The sequence below is a fragment of the Crocuta crocuta genome, unplaced genomic scaffold (assembly GCF_008692635.1).
Source record: "Crocuta crocuta isolate KB4526 unplaced genomic scaffold, BGI_CrCroc_1.0 scaffold384, whole genome shotgun sequence".
Classification (NCBI taxonomy): Eukaryota; Metazoa; Chordata; class Mammalia; order Carnivora; family Hyaenidae; genus Crocuta; species Crocuta crocuta.
This window is the reverse complement of record NW_027532182.1, coordinates 190,631-205,780: the sequence shown is the minus strand read 5'-3', so window position 1 is coordinate 205,780 and position 15,150 is coordinate 190,631. Positions and strand designations below refer to the sequence as shown.

At 45.4% G+C, this 15,150-nt stretch overlaps 1 long non-coding RNA gene across 1 annotated transcript in view; it reads right to left on the bottom strand.

The window, feature by feature from the left end:
• LOC144242528 (uncharacterized) overlaps positions 1 to 13,973 on the bottom strand; it is a 31,206-nt gene extending 17,233 nt beyond the window's left edge. Inside the window, exons 1-2 of the long non-coding RNA XR_013338369.1 lie at positions 13,894 to 13,973; positions 8,759 to 8,888 (exon numbers count right to left, since the gene is read on the bottom strand). This is a non-coding gene — a long non-coding RNA (uncharacterized LOC144242528). The remainder of the gene's footprint in view (positions 1 to 8,758; positions 8,889 to 13,893) is intronic.
• Between the last annotated feature and the right edge of the window lie 1,177 nt (positions 13,974 to 15,150).

Below are 15,150 nucleotides of genomic sequence, written 5' to 3'. Positions count from 1 at the left end.
CATCCTTTGTCCAGAGGACCAACAGACGGCAAGGTTCTCAAATATGCTTTGCCTCCTGAGGGTGACCAGTGGGGCCGAAGCCCAGCCCAGCCGGGTTCACAGCTGCTTTTCAGGACCAGCGATGGGTGAAGAGGTGCACTGACGACACTATTGTTATGGCCTACACGGAACTCCTGCCTCACCCAGAGGTGCAAAGTTAATTCAGGGAATAGCACGGCAGAGTTAAGCAAGCCAGACCTCAGCACGCAGCCCACCTACCCATCTGTAGGATGTATCTATCCTTTCCTTAAACACTTGGCGTAAACCAGAGGGGAGGATGGTTGCTCTGACTAATGGGTGGATGGGTGGAATAGGGATTGATGGTTCATCTCAGGGAGTTTTGCAAGCCTCTTCCATGTTTGCAGCAGAGGACATTTTGATTTGTTCTTAGACTCTTACTTTTCACACCCGAGGGTTAAATATCAAGGCTGAAAAAGCAGAGATACTCTGTCTCCAGTAAGAAGGAAATGTGGTAGAGATTGAGAGCATAGGTGTTGGAGGCATTCATTTTGCTCCTTATGGACATCTCTGAGCCTCAGTTTTTTCATGTATAAAATGATAATAAGAGTACCTGTCTCAAAGATGCTTGCTATTAGAATTAAGTGATTTTTGGAAAATACCAATAACTCAGTGCCTAGCAGGTAGGAAGCACTCGGGATATAAAAATAACTCTAATTCAATTGAGAGATTCTGTTGTTTTAAATAATTTTTTTAATGTTTGTTAACTTTTGAGAGGGAGAGGAGAGAGAGAGAGAGAGCAAGTGGAAGAGAGGCAGAGAGAGAAGGAGACACGGAATCTGAAGCAGGCTCCAGGCTCCAAGGTGTCACAGAGCCCAACGCGAGGCTCTAACTCACGGACCATGAGATCATGACCTGAGCCGAAGTCAGATGCTTAACCAACTGAGCCACCCAGGCGCCCAGGGAGAATTGTTTTATATTGAGTGCTTACTCCATGCTTAGCTCTATCACAGGAATTAGGTGGGTACTAACAGAATTTGGGGGTGACAGGCATCTGCAGAGTACAGTTGTGAGATAAAGTACAAGGACATATTGATGTACTTGTAACAGAGCACCTTCTTCTGCGTTCTGGGCGGTTGAAAGGGAAGAACGCTCCTCTGGCTGGAACTGTTGAGAAGAGACTGGGTGGTAGGTGGTAGGAAAAAGGAGTTGGGAATGAATCCCAGGTGAGGGAAGCCACTCCTGAAGGGAACAAAGCAAGTGTGATTGTGCCATTTACTGGCCCCAGTAAGGAACCTCGTAGATAGAACGGGAGTTGCTGGTCAATTTCCTTTTAACCCAGATTCAGGGAATGAATGTCTCTTAAGAAGCAGGAGTTGCTTTCAATTGAGTCTTGTTGCCCGCTGGTTATTTTACCTGGCCTTAGTCACTGATTAAAAACTGAGCCTCAGTTTTTCATCCACAAAACAGGATGCATTCTGTTTGTTTCATTCGATCTTGTGATGGTAACAGGTTTGCCAAGCAGGAAGTCCTTTGTAAATGGAAAAGGACGGCACAAACATAAGAGCCGAGTGTTGATGACCCTTCCACCTGTCAGCCACAGTTTAACACACTAAGCAAATCATTCCCTTGCTTAAAACTCCCCGGTGCTTCCCCGTTGTGCTTAAAACCCAAGCCTCTTGCCCAGGCCTACTGGACTTTATATAGCCTGGCCCAAGACATCCACTCTCCTTTATTCCACCAAAGGCTAAGCCATTCCTACCTCAGTGCCTTTGCACTTTGGGTTATGTCTGCCTGAAACTCATGGCCGGCTCCCTGTTTTCATTCAGGTATCATCTCATAGCCATCCTTTCAGAGGCTCTAGGTCACCCAGTCCAAGATACTGTCCACATCACCCTACCCCCAATCTCCAGCCACTCTCTCTCACCTGTTTGGTTTCCCTTGTGCTGTTTATCACTATCCAAATGTACCTTGATCATTTATCATTTACTTGTTTGTTAGCTGTTCTCCCCTCTATCCTCCCTCCCCCTCCCCTAGAAAATTCCTTCCAAAAGGATTTGGTGTGTCTTGTTTACAGCTCCCCCAGTGCCTTCAATAGTGTCTGACTCCAGGAGAGGCTCAAGAGAAACGTATTAGCAAAGTTTAGCCGCAGCGCCCTGAACACCTAACACTTTTCAACAAAAGCCAAACAAGTTCCATTCATGGGAGAAATATTTATAATTCACCACAGGCTTCTAAACTAGAAGGGTTCTGAAAGGTACTGCATTCGATTAATTCCTGCACACTCCATGATTGAAAAATCACAAATGCTGAGCCTATTACCAAGAAGAAGGCAGACAACAAGTTGGTCTTCCACTGCAATACAAGCCAAGGTAAAATACATCAAGCTCACAGTTGTCGGTCTGACCAGGATGGAGCAAGGGGCATTCATGAGGAAACTGGTGGATGGCAAGTGGGAGTCTGAAGGCAGCAAAGCCAAGGAGAGGGGGCCAAGACAGCCTTTGCTGGAATTGGCAGGCAGTGGCTGGTTGTGGGACAATTGGTGGCTGTCTGTCCCTGCCCACAGAGATGTCTGTCCAAGGGACGTGTCGGCAGATCTGTGATGCCCTCTGGTGTTCTGCAAACTGCTGCTGCTGTTCAGTGAACCAGTCAGCCATTAAGTGCCTCCCACACAAGGCAGCATTTGCAAATTAAGCATCTGAAGGAATATACTGGAAAGCATAGGAGTTGTCTTAACTGAGTCTTTCACATCCTGCCCACTTGACCCCATCTCTTCAACCTTAACTTTCCCCTTGTTCACTTTGTTGTAGCTACATTGACCTTCTTTCCTTTTCTCCAATCCACCAAGAAAGTAACTACCTCAGAGCCTTTGCACTGGCTGTTCCTCTGCCTGGAAGGCTCTCCTATCAGACCTTTGCCTGGCGGGCTACCTGACTTAATTCAAATCTCCACTTTAATATGGCCTCTTGAAAGGACTTCTCTAGTCACCCCATTCAAAAAGAGAACCTACCCTCAAGTTCTTTACCTTCACTTATTTTTCTTTAAATAGAGCTGATGGTTTATTGTATCTATTTGTGTATTTGCTTACTGGCTATCTCCAATCCACCAACTACTACCTCTTTTGGTCTAGTATAAGTTTCTGGAGAGCAGGGGCCTTGTTTACCTTGCTTAATGTTATATCCCCCTTAGAACCATGCTTAACTTAAAAATAATCAATGATAGGGACAGCACCTGGGTGGCTCAGTCGGCTGGGCATCCAGCTCTTTGTTTTGGCCGAGGTCATGGTCTTATGGTTTGTGGGTTCGAGTCCCAAGTCTGGCTATGTGCCTTTCCCTCTCTCTCTGCCCCTCCCCTGCTCATGCTCTCTCTCTCTCTCAACATAAATAAATAAACTTAAAAAAATCAATGATAATAGTTGATTCAATTGAATAAACATGATTTAGTTGAATTTACTGAATAAGCAAATAGATAGATTAATGAATGAATGGATGAATGAATGAATGAATGAATGAATGAATGAAATAAGGTTCAGGTTCAAGATGGATTGGTATAGAGAGCATTGAATACCAGAGGTGAGAACAATAGAGCAGGGGGCCCAGTGTGGGGAAGGGTAATGATCTTAGGAATTGAAGCAGGGAAGTCTTGAGGTAAAGAGGAGCATTTTAAGAGCTTTGTAGGATCCAGGGGTGCCTGGGTGGCTCAGTCGGCTAAGCGTCCGACTTCGGCTCAGGTCATGATCTCACAGTTCGTGGGTTTGCGCCCCATGTCAGGCTCTGTGCTGACAGCTAGCTCAGAGCCTGGAGCCTGCTTCAGATTCTGTATCTCCCTCTCTCTCTGACCCTCCCCTGCTCATGCTCTCTCTCTCTCTCTCTCTCTCAGAAATAAATAAAACATTTAAAAAAAAAAAAGAGCTTTGTAGGATCCAGGCATACCCTTTCTACACTTTGCTATAGAAGAAGCAGACAAGGTTTTGATAATTGTCACTTCTGAAATTATTTGGTTACAAGTACATTGTTAAACTAATTAAACAAGGATGCTATTAGGCTGACTTATTCTAATGCTTTAGCCATCTATGTAAGCAAACCAAAACCTAAGCTTATAAATGCCTCAACATTACAAAAGCGAAATCCAAAGACAACCAGTCACAAGCAGCCAACTATCCTTTTCCAATAAGGCACCCACTTAAGCTCTGGTCAAATAGTTTCCTCGCTTTGTTTTCCCACCTGCCCTGTGAAAGTCCTGTCCCAACTCCTATAGGAAGACCACTCCTATGCACTTTGGGGGCTGTCTGGTGTGAATCACTTTTTGTTCAAATAAGCTAAAAAATTTTAATATACCTCAGTTTCTCTTTTAACACTTTTATTTTACAGTTGGCTGGATAATAATCACTATGCATATTCAGAAATGTGTGCCAAGTTATAAAAAACTAACTTAATTCTCTTCAATTGCGATGAAATTTTTACAGATACCAAAATTTAACAAATTAACCAGCTGAACACTTATTAAGTGAAATTCTTTTTTTCACATTTTGTTACCCATTATAAGATATTTTTTAGGCTTAAAACATTATCCTGGGACAGCCCCCCTCCCCCTCCCAATAAAAGCTTATAGGCCCTGGGCCTCATGCCTAAAGCCACTGATGACTAAAAGGGCCTGGGCAGGGAGAAGAGCTGAGTTTTGGAGAAGATCTTGACTGTATGTTGCAGGAGGGTCCTCAGACTTGGAAACCTCTCAGGCCTTATCACCCTGCCTCCCCCCAGATGGAAGAAGTTGAGGATCTGGAATCTGGGTATCAGCAGCAGGCATGAAGAGAGGAGGGGCATCCAAAGAGAGTTCAAAGACAGATCTTTAGATCCAGGAGATAAAGGAGATTTAGGGAAGAGAGAAGGATGTTTGGTTTCAGGTCCCAAGGCTGTGGGGTTGGGAGGGAATTTGCTGGAATGAGTTTGGGAAATAGTAAGGGGAAGGGCTGGGGTGTCATTTTCTTTAACCACAAGGGGATGTATTAGTCAGAGTTCTCTGGAGAAACAGAATCAATAGGATACATCTGCATGTGTGTGTGTGTGTGTGTGTGTGTGTGTGTATGTAAATACATAATATGTATATGTATATGTGGCCTCCTGTATCTATCTATCTATCTATCTATCTATCTATCTATCTAGAGAGACATAGATACAGATATAGAGATACATAGAGATAGATATGTATAGATAAAGGAGATTTATTATAAGGAATTGGCTCCTGTGATTATGGAGGCTGACAAATCCCAAGATGTACATTCAGCAAGCTGGAGACCTGACAGAGCCTATGGTGTTCCAGCCCAAAGGCTGGAAAAATATCAGTGTCCCAGCTTGAAGGAAGTCAGGCAGGAGGAGTTCTTAGCTACTAGTGGGAAGGTCAACCGTTTTGTTCTAGCCAGGCCTTTGGCTGATTAGGTGAGGCCCACTCACATTCAGGAACACAGTGTGCTTTTACTTAGTCTACCAATTTAAATGTTAATCTTATCCAAAACAACCGCACAGATATACCCAGAGTAATGTTTGACCCACACTCAAGCTGACACAAAAATTAAGCATCACAGTGGGGGTAAGGTAGTCCTACTACCAATCACACAGAGTTGGGAGGGTAAATACAAGTAAACTACTTAGCACATTGACTGGCACATACTGAGGGTTCAATAACTGGTAGTGGTGGTTATTAATTTTATTAAAACACAAATTTCTAGAAGGTGGTTCCTCTTACTAAGATATGAAAGCATATTTACACCAGTGTAGTGCCTTTTTATTTTTTAAATGTTTACTTATTTTTGAGAGAGAGACAGAGCACAAACAAGGGAGGGGCAGAGAGAGGGAGGGAGACACAGAATCTGAAGCAGGCTCCAGGTTCTAAGGTGTCGGCACAGAGCCTGACGCAGGATCTGTGTTGAACTCACGAACCGTGAGGTCATGACCTGAGCTGAAGTCGGACACTTAACCGACTGAGCCACCCAGGCGCCCCACAGTGCCTTTCATAATGACTTGTTGAATTGTTTAGAGAGATTTTTGCCAAAGGTGAAGACAGAACATCTTTCTTCTTGGGAAGCTGACACTGATTCAGACTGTATTCATGTGGACCACAAGCAAGCCCCTGTTCTCACAAGCCCCAAAGAAAGCCTCAAACAGTCATCGCTTTGGAGCCCTCCAGCGTGAACTTTAATTCAGGGGATGCCAGGCCTAGGGAAAACATGGCAAAGGTGTTGTACCCCGTGTTTGCTCACAGGCCTCTCACCACTGATAAGACAGGGGGTTTAACCCAGGACAGCAAGACTCAAGAGCACGTTTTTAGTCACTGTACTTCCTCCCTGTGACATCAACTGAGTTTCGCTCCTTCTTTTACCCATCAAACACAGAGAATACTACCCATCTTTCCCACTACTCAAGGGTATTTGGGGACACAAAGTTATGCATGTGAAAGCATCACATAATCTCTAGAGAGCTACCCAGATATAAAACTCCATTCAGTCTATCACTTTAATCAAGAACAACATGGTTAGTTCATATATGCATTCCTGCATCCACAAACATTTATTAAACACCTACTATGTGTTGAGGACTATGCTAGGCCCCTGGGAAGTGGGGAGGGTGGAGAGTAAACTAGATATACACTCTCTCCATGTATTCTCAGGCCTTCTCTGATTCCTGCAGACCCAGGTTAGATCCTTCATAAACAGCTTCTTCAGAACTTTGTTTCTTTTCATTATAATATTTAGAGTGGTTTGTTGTCCTGTGCACATGTTAATGATCATTTAATTAATCTCTCTCTCTACCACTTGGATCTTAAGCTCTGCCAAGAAGGAATCTGTCTGGTCTTGCTCGCCATTAGAGTCCCATGTGCACCACAGTGCCTTGGCACATGATTGGAGCTCAGAACCAAGTTGTTGAATGAATGGATGGATGGATAAACAAATGAACAAATGCTTTCTAAGTGCCCAGGCTGCATGTGAAATAACAGAAAACATATTTATTAGTCTCTGACTCTGGTTCCTGATACCAAGCTCCTAAAAGTTTCCTAAATGATAAGAGTACTAGAAACTTCTTTTGTTCTAATATTTGTGTTTTTAAAATATTTTTTTTTTACAAATAGTTTATTGTCAAATTAGTTTCCACATTTAAAATATTTTTTCAATAATTTTTAAGTTCATTTATTTTGAGAGCGAGAGATAGTACAAGCAAAGGAGGGACAGAGAGAGAGGGAGAAAGAGAGAGAAGAGAGAGTCCCAAGTAGGCCCTATGCTGCCAGCATGGAGCCTGATGCAGGGCTCAAATTCATGAACCATGAGATTATGACCTGAGCCGAAACCAAGAGTCAGATGCTTAACCCACCGAGCCACCCAAGTTCCTCCTAATATTTGTTTTTTGATCCCAGCTCTCGACATAGAGTCCCCAAGTTCCTAGGAATTTCTGGGGTGATAGGAATGTCTTTTGCTCTAAAAGACTTTTTTTTTTTGAGAGAGAGAGAGCATGAGTGGGGTAGGAGTAGAGAGTGAGGGAGAGAGAGAAACCCAAGCAGGATCCACGCTGCCACCACAGAGCCTGATGTGGGGTTTAAACTCACAAACTGTCAGATCATGACTTGAGGTAAAATAAGAGACGCTTGACAGACTGAGCCACCCAGGTGCCCTGTAATAAGGTGACTCTTGATGGGCCCCGGAATGGGGACCGGTCACCAGAAAGACCAAGCCATAATTAGAAGCTTAAAACTTCCAGCCCCATCTCTCATTCTCTGGGAAGGGAGAGAGACTGGAGATTGAGCTAATGATTGATCATGCCAATGTGCTGAAGCCTCCATAAAAATCCAAAAAATAGAGTTCAAAGAGCTTTTAGGATGGTGAACACATCCATGTGCAGGGAGGGTGGCACACCCCAACTCCACGGTGACAAAAGCTCTGTGCTTGGGACCTTTCTGGACCTTGTCCTTCATCAGGCTACTAATCTATATCCTTTTTTATATTATTTATTAGATAACAAACTAATAAACATAAATACATATGTCCCTGAGTTCTGTGAGCTGGTCTTGCAAAATATCAAACCCAAAGAGGGGGTCTAGGAACCCCATTTCATAAGTCCCAGGGGCATAGATACCAGGGGCAACCTAGGACTTGCCATTGATATCTGAAATGGGGACAGTCTTGTGGGTCTGAGTCCTTAACCTATGGCTTTGGATGCTATCTCCAGGGAGGTAGTGTCAGAAGTGAATTAAATTGTAGAAAACCTGGCTGGTATGAAAGAATTGGTTGGTGTGGGAATAAACCCACATAGCCAGTGTCAGAAGTGTTGTGAGTGTGGTATTAGTGTAAGAGTGAAGGACAGTGCCAAACACTGGACAAAGTAACTTGAGGCTAAAATATGTGTGACAGTAATGATTGTTCAGTATGTCACTGGGCCGAGAGATTTGGATTAAAATCTTCATTAGTTAGCAATTAAAAGTCAAGATTAGCCACCCCCTTTGAACTCGATGTGGCAGAGATGAGACTGACTATTATCTTCTGAAGCAGCTAACTGCTGTGTGCAGAGGAAGAAGTAGGAGGTTCAAAGACTGGAGCATCCCTTGCCCAGATTCCAGATGCTCACACAACATGGCCTGAGAGATTAGTGCCGGCCTTCCTGTGACTCCTTGATGCCATTATCTAGCTGTTATCTGGCCCAACCTGCCGCCTGGTCTTGGGGAGGCTGAGCCATAGCTCTACTTCTGAGGGGCCCTGTCATCTTGCTCTTAAAGTTACCTCCAGTCCTTCTGGTGAAGGAAATGCTCCGCCAGCCACAGGACATTGGGGTGCACTTGATATCTAGAGCCAGGTCCCATTAATCAACCACCTCCTGCTGTTCTGGTGCTGTAGACATGGGGATTCACCTCTGTAACAAAAGACGTGAAACTTGTCATGTGGTTCCAGCTAACTGAATGAGTCTTCTGGTTTCTTTGAACTCACCTTCCATGAGAGAGAGTGATATGCGGGAGACGGGTTCCGATGAGAGTCTCCAGCCTCATAAAAGACTCAAGCTTTCCAGGTGGAGATGTCTCAGAAAGGGTGTATCAACTCTGTTCAAATATTTGCAGCATTTGCACATAGATCGGACTTAAATTTCCTACAGTTCTGGAGAGCACAGCAAGAACCAAATGATGTGCCCAGAGAGACAAACTTTGACTCAATGAAAGGAAGAAACATCCGTCAACCAGAACTTTCTGAAAATGAAATGAGACACCTAGTCTGCTAGTGAGTCTTCTGTTTCTGGAGGTGTTTGAGACTGGCCTGGGTATGGTTGAGGGATGTTTCATAGGCCTGCTGTTTGCGAGAATGATCTGGATGCTGGGAGTAGGGGAGAAAAATGATCTAAAATGACAAAACAATGAAAGTCATTCATTAAAAGCTCAATATGCGGGTGCTGAACACTTACATGCACCAAGGACTGAACTTAATCCTCACGACAAATCTTGGGCATTGAGTCCTATAATTATCACCCTGTTAGAGATCAGGAGACTGACACTGAGAGAAGTTAAATAATTTGCCCAAGGTTGCACAGCTAGGAGGTACAGAGCTGGGCCTCATATCCTAACTGCCAAAGGATTACCCATTCTGCTCTAGCACCCTGCTCACCTCTGCCTCCTCGCTACCTCCTGTCTCCCTCCTAATAGAGCATAAAAACTATGAGACCATGAAAAGAAATTTCTCCCAAGAAAGTTCATCAGAATGGGCCTCAACACAGAATAGCAACTAACAACACAAAATGCCCAAATGGGGGGGAAATTACTACATTTGAGTACAATTTGCAAGTCACCTTGGGAGAGAATCTTCCCGCAAAGGCAGAGCCAATTTTAAAACACCCACATCCTCTGGCCTCACTCCCTCTTCCTCAAAGGTTTTTCTGACCTTGCCCAGGCAAAAATCCCTCTGCCTTCATTTGCATTGTTCTCGGGAGGAGGAAAGTGAGGGAGCTCACTTTCACTCCCCTGAGGAATGAATCACACCTTCAACTCGATGAGCCGAGACTTCTCGGGAATTTGGCTTAAGGGTTCCAGACGAGACAAACTTATTAGTCAAACTTTACCACAGAGAATGTAGACACCTGATCCTTTGCAAGAAAATGAGTGCGCCCTACCCACTGACGCAAAATGAGAGTACTGGTCACCAAGAAGAAAATAGGAAACTGGGAAGACCAGAAGAGTGCCGGCTTTTCTTTTAATTGAGATGTGGTTGACATTATTACACGGGTTAACATTCTGTTGGTTAAGTTCATATTATTTTAGTTAACATTTTATGCTATAATAATATTGTATTAGTTTCAGGCACACAACAATAATGATTTGATTATTTGTATATATTGTGAAATGACATAGTAAATCTACTTACATCTATTATCACATATAATTACAGATTTTTTTCTCATTATTATTTTCTTTTTATTCATCTTTTAAATTAAGTAAGTTCTACGCCCAATGCAGGGGCTTGAACCCACGTCCTTAAGATCAAAAGTTGCATGTTCTACCAACTGAACCAGCCAGGTGTCCCAGAATTTTTTTTCTTGTGATGAGAACTTTTAAGGTCTACTCTTAGCAGTTTTTAAATATACAATACGGTTTCATTAGCTATAGTCACACTGTGCCTTACATCTCCAAGACTTGTTTATTTTATAACTGAAAGTTTGTGCCTTTTGACCCCATTCACCCATGTAGCCCACCCCCCACCCCACCCCCTGACTCTGGAAACCACCAATATATTTTCTATAAGTTTTGTTTTGTTTGTTTGTTTGAGTTTAGATTACTCATATAAGTGAGATCATACAGTATTTGTCTTTTCTGTCTGACTTATTTTTCAAGGTCCATCCATGTTGTCACAAATGGCAAGATTTCCTTCTTTCTTATGGCTGAATAGTATTCCATTATAAATAGATATAACATATATCATATAAACATATATATATCTCACATATAACACATCTTCTGTATCCATTCATGCATCGATGGACACTTAGGTTGCTTCCATATCTTGTCTACTGTAAGTGATACTACAATGAACACAGGGGTGCATACGTATCTTCACGTTCCTGTTTTTCTTTCCTTTGGATAAATACTCAGAGTGGAATCGTATTTTTAATTTTTTGATCTCTGATACTGTTTTCCATAGTGACTGCACCAATTTACGTTTTGGTGTTTAACATCCTTCCGTCCCGTGGGGCCTGGAGGTCTGGGCAGCAGTCAGGCCTGCCCCGAGGGCCACCATTGTCTGCCAAACCACGTTCACCCCCAGATTCAGGGAGGCCCTGGAACTACGAAGTGTTGCCTCCCAACTGTATCCCAAGAGCCATGAAGCATTTGGGTGGGGCCCGGTCATTTCCTAAAGCCCTTCTCTCTGCCCTGCGAAGCAGTTTACTGCTTACAAAGTAAGGATCTGAGGCTCTTAGAATCCTAGAGCCCCGGTATGACCTAGAGGGTGTGCCATTTAAACCTTTTCTAATTCCTTCTTCTCTTGAGCTGCCTCATGAAGTGCTTTCTTGTCTGTGGGTCCTTGTTCTAGACAGCAGGGGTCCCGCTCAATCCCAAACCGTCAATTCGCCACCAGGGTCCTGGGGTAGGCTCGACGGTCATGACTTTTGTTCAGCAGCAGAATGAAAATCATTTTTTATCTCCACAAAATGCCAAGTCAAACAGGACGTGCGTGGCTCTCCTCGGCCTGGTGGGGGCCCCAGGCCACTGTGGCCCCGCGCTGCCAGGGAGGAGAGAGAATGACTTTGCAGCACGAGGGCCATTCGTCAGGAGAGCAACACGGCCAGCGGCAACAACTGCTCCGGCCTTATCAGAGCGGGAGGCCTAGCTGGATTCTATTAATTGCCCAATGCTGTTGGGTTTGGCAGATACAGGAAGCAGTTTACATGGCTACACAGTGCCCCGGCTCACAGTCTCTCTGAAATGGTATTATTGTAGCGGGATAATTGTGATTAGGGACAGTTCCCCGAGGAAGACCAGGCCTTTGATGATTGAGTCACTTCCTCCCCACTCGGCAGTGCGATAGTGCGGCTCGCCCCACAGGCTCACACCCTTTGCTGGCCAGAGCATCCCGTCTCCACAGCCAAGGTGGTGGCTTCGAGCCTCATCAGAGACAGGGTCACCTGAGAAATGGGAGCAGCCAGAGACCACTCCCTCCCCACTTCCTTTGCAGGCAATGAGACAGGCAGCCTCCTCATTAATGATCCCAGTGGGAAGCGTGTCCCTGACTTCTGTGACAGCATGTGCTTTGGAACAAGGGAGAGCAGGCTCTGTGTTTACTGGCTGTGTGGCCTTGGGAAGTCCCCTTCTCGAGCCTCAGTTTCCCTCCTTGTAAAATGGTGATAATAAGATCACCCCAAATGATTGTCATGAGGGTTTAAATGAGATTACTTTAATGTTTTTAAGCACTTAATAAATAGTGGCTGTGACAGTTATTTTTGTTGCTGTTGTTGCTGTCAATAATGACACACACCCACCCCCTCCCAAGCAACGGTCTGCTGAGAGCCAGCTCAAGTTGCCCTCACGTGGTAGAAACACGTGTGGAGACACGGCAGCCTCAGAGGCCACGGCTGGGGGGGGACAGGGCTGGCTAGATGTGAAGGCCTGGGGTGGGGCAGGTCTGAGTGTCAGCTTCCTCAGGGTCATTTCTGGGCCCAGAGCTCCCCAAGAAACAGAACCCCTTGCTCACCCCGCGCTTGGCACGTAGTCTCTGATTCCACACGGTGCTGCCCTAGTCCACGCCGTCTGCCAAGGGTTTTTATCCCGAACAGCCCCTCGTGAGCTGTCCTGAACCACCCTTATCTCAGCCTCCACCAGGCTTCTGTCTGAAAAACACCCCTTTGTGCTCATGCGTAGGAACAGCGTTTGCCCGAAACGGGGGACTCCGCCCTATTACTGGAATCCATGAGTGGGCCCTGCAACTGCCTTCAGATGTGAATGAGGGTGGGGGTGGTGGGGCGGGCGAGCCGGCATCAAGGATGGAACAGAAGCTGGGGGGGCTGACAGCGGGGATGGTTTAGAGTCAGATGTCTTGGGTTCACACCTGCCACTTACTCGTGGCGTGCTCTTAGGAAAGTCATTTTTCCTCTCAGAGCCTCAGTTTCTTCATCTGGTAAATGGGGATAAAAATATCTCTCAGAGGGCTGTGGCCGGGATGAAATTAGGTCTATATGCAAAACACCTACTATAGTCCCAAATACTAGAAAATACTTAATATTTTCTATTAAGTCAAAGGAGGTAAGTTAAATAGGCCAAGGAGGGCACTCAGCTCTCTTGCCAGCCCTGGGCTCCAGCAAAAGCAGAGCTCCCACTGCCTAATATGCTTTAGGAACTGCTGACCAAACCCAGGAGTCCGCAAACACTGGCAATATCCAGCAAGCTCTTAAGGGCAGAGACCATGTTTATTGTGTTTACGACTGTACACTCAGTACTAGTGTGTTCATTTCCTGTGGCTGCTGTCACAAATGACCACAAACTTAATGGCTTAAAACATTACCAATTTATTATCTTCCTGTTCTGGAGCTCTGAGGCCTGAAATGGGTCTCAAGGGTCTAAAACCATCATGTTAGAGGGTGACATTCCTTCTAGAGGCTCTAGGGGAGAACCTAGGGGCCCCCTGAATCCCTTGGCTCCTAGGTCTCTTCCTCCACCTTCAAAGCCAGCAGTGTTGCCTCTTCAAACTTGACCCTGACTCTCACTGTGACCACATTGGGCCCAGATGGATCATCCAGGACACACGCCCCATCTCAAGGTCAGTTGATTAGCAACCTTAATTTCATCTGTAAACTTAATCCCTGCCTTTGCTATACCATAATATGTCCTCAGTTCTGGGATATGCCCCAGTTATGTCATTTTAAGAATTGAGAATAATAATAGTACCTGTGGCAGAGGGTCCTTGGGAGACCTACACCGACTGCACATGAGTCCGCGTCCGGCACTTAGAGCAGGGCCTGCCACATTGCAAGTGCTACACGAGTGTAACTAATGCTATTGCAATCGCGAGCAAGGGTCAGGTGTATTCCAGCTGATTCTGGAAAGATAGTGAAAACAACGAATGTCTCTGGTTGGCGTGCTCATTGAAGGGTGGCGTCTTTGGTTTTCATATTCTCCCAACGCACGACACAAGGCAGTTTTTACTGATGCCTGTTGGGGAGCAGATTGTCTTCATGCAGATTCCCTCATGATCTGCTAATGGAAACAGACCGAGGGGCACCTCATTTGACTGGATCAGCTTGGACGTGCCCTGAGTTGATTAAATCTTAGCAGTGATCTTCATAGGCCCCTGGCCCCCTCTGGGGGGTGGGGAGCAGGAAAGCCAGGAGCTCCAGACCCAGGCTGGTGTTGGAGGGAGCAGGTTCCCCGGGGGAAAGATCCCCTTTCCCTTTGGCCACTGGGATCTTTTACCAAACAGACCTGGAGATGTCATTCTGGTCGCTGGGAGTCCTAAGTGGCCGCTCTTCCTTAAACTCGGGGCTAATGGTGGATCTGTGAGCAAACATCTCCCTTATCATGGAGGGCTAAAACTAGATTTGTTTAAAGCATTTTCTCTTTGGAGGTACAGTAATTGCTCTCCCATCAGACAGGAAGTCCTATTGCTCGAAAGGAGCCAGTGTTATCGAGAGAAAACACATCAGCGCCTGTCCTCTCGGGAAGGGAATTGTGAGTAATCAACACGGCTCCTCTCCAGCTGGCCGCGGGGCCTTTGTTCAGATGAGGACGGGTCAGGGAAAGTTTGAGCGGGCAGTGCTTTTAAGGGGCGTGTGCAATTCCAATCCTTTCTCTTCATATTTTCCTCTCTGGGGCGTAGGTTTTCCCCAGGGAAGGGGGGGCTAACCTGGGTAAATTGTTCTGAAGCCATCAGACAAATCTGATTACATGGCTCTCCTGCTTGAAACCCATCAAGGGCACCGCCATTGCCCTCAGGATCAAGTCCAATTCCTTAATACAGTTTACAAGGCCCTTCATCACTTGGCCTTGCCAGCCCACCTCTTCCTTCTGCTTTGTCTGTCACCACCTTCGACCAGCACTCCCCTTTCCAGTTCTTTCGTGACTGGAGCATGTACTCTGCAAGCCAGGATCACCATCTCTACACATTACGGTGTGTTGGGTCTAAGATCTTGCCTGCAAGCTCAGGAA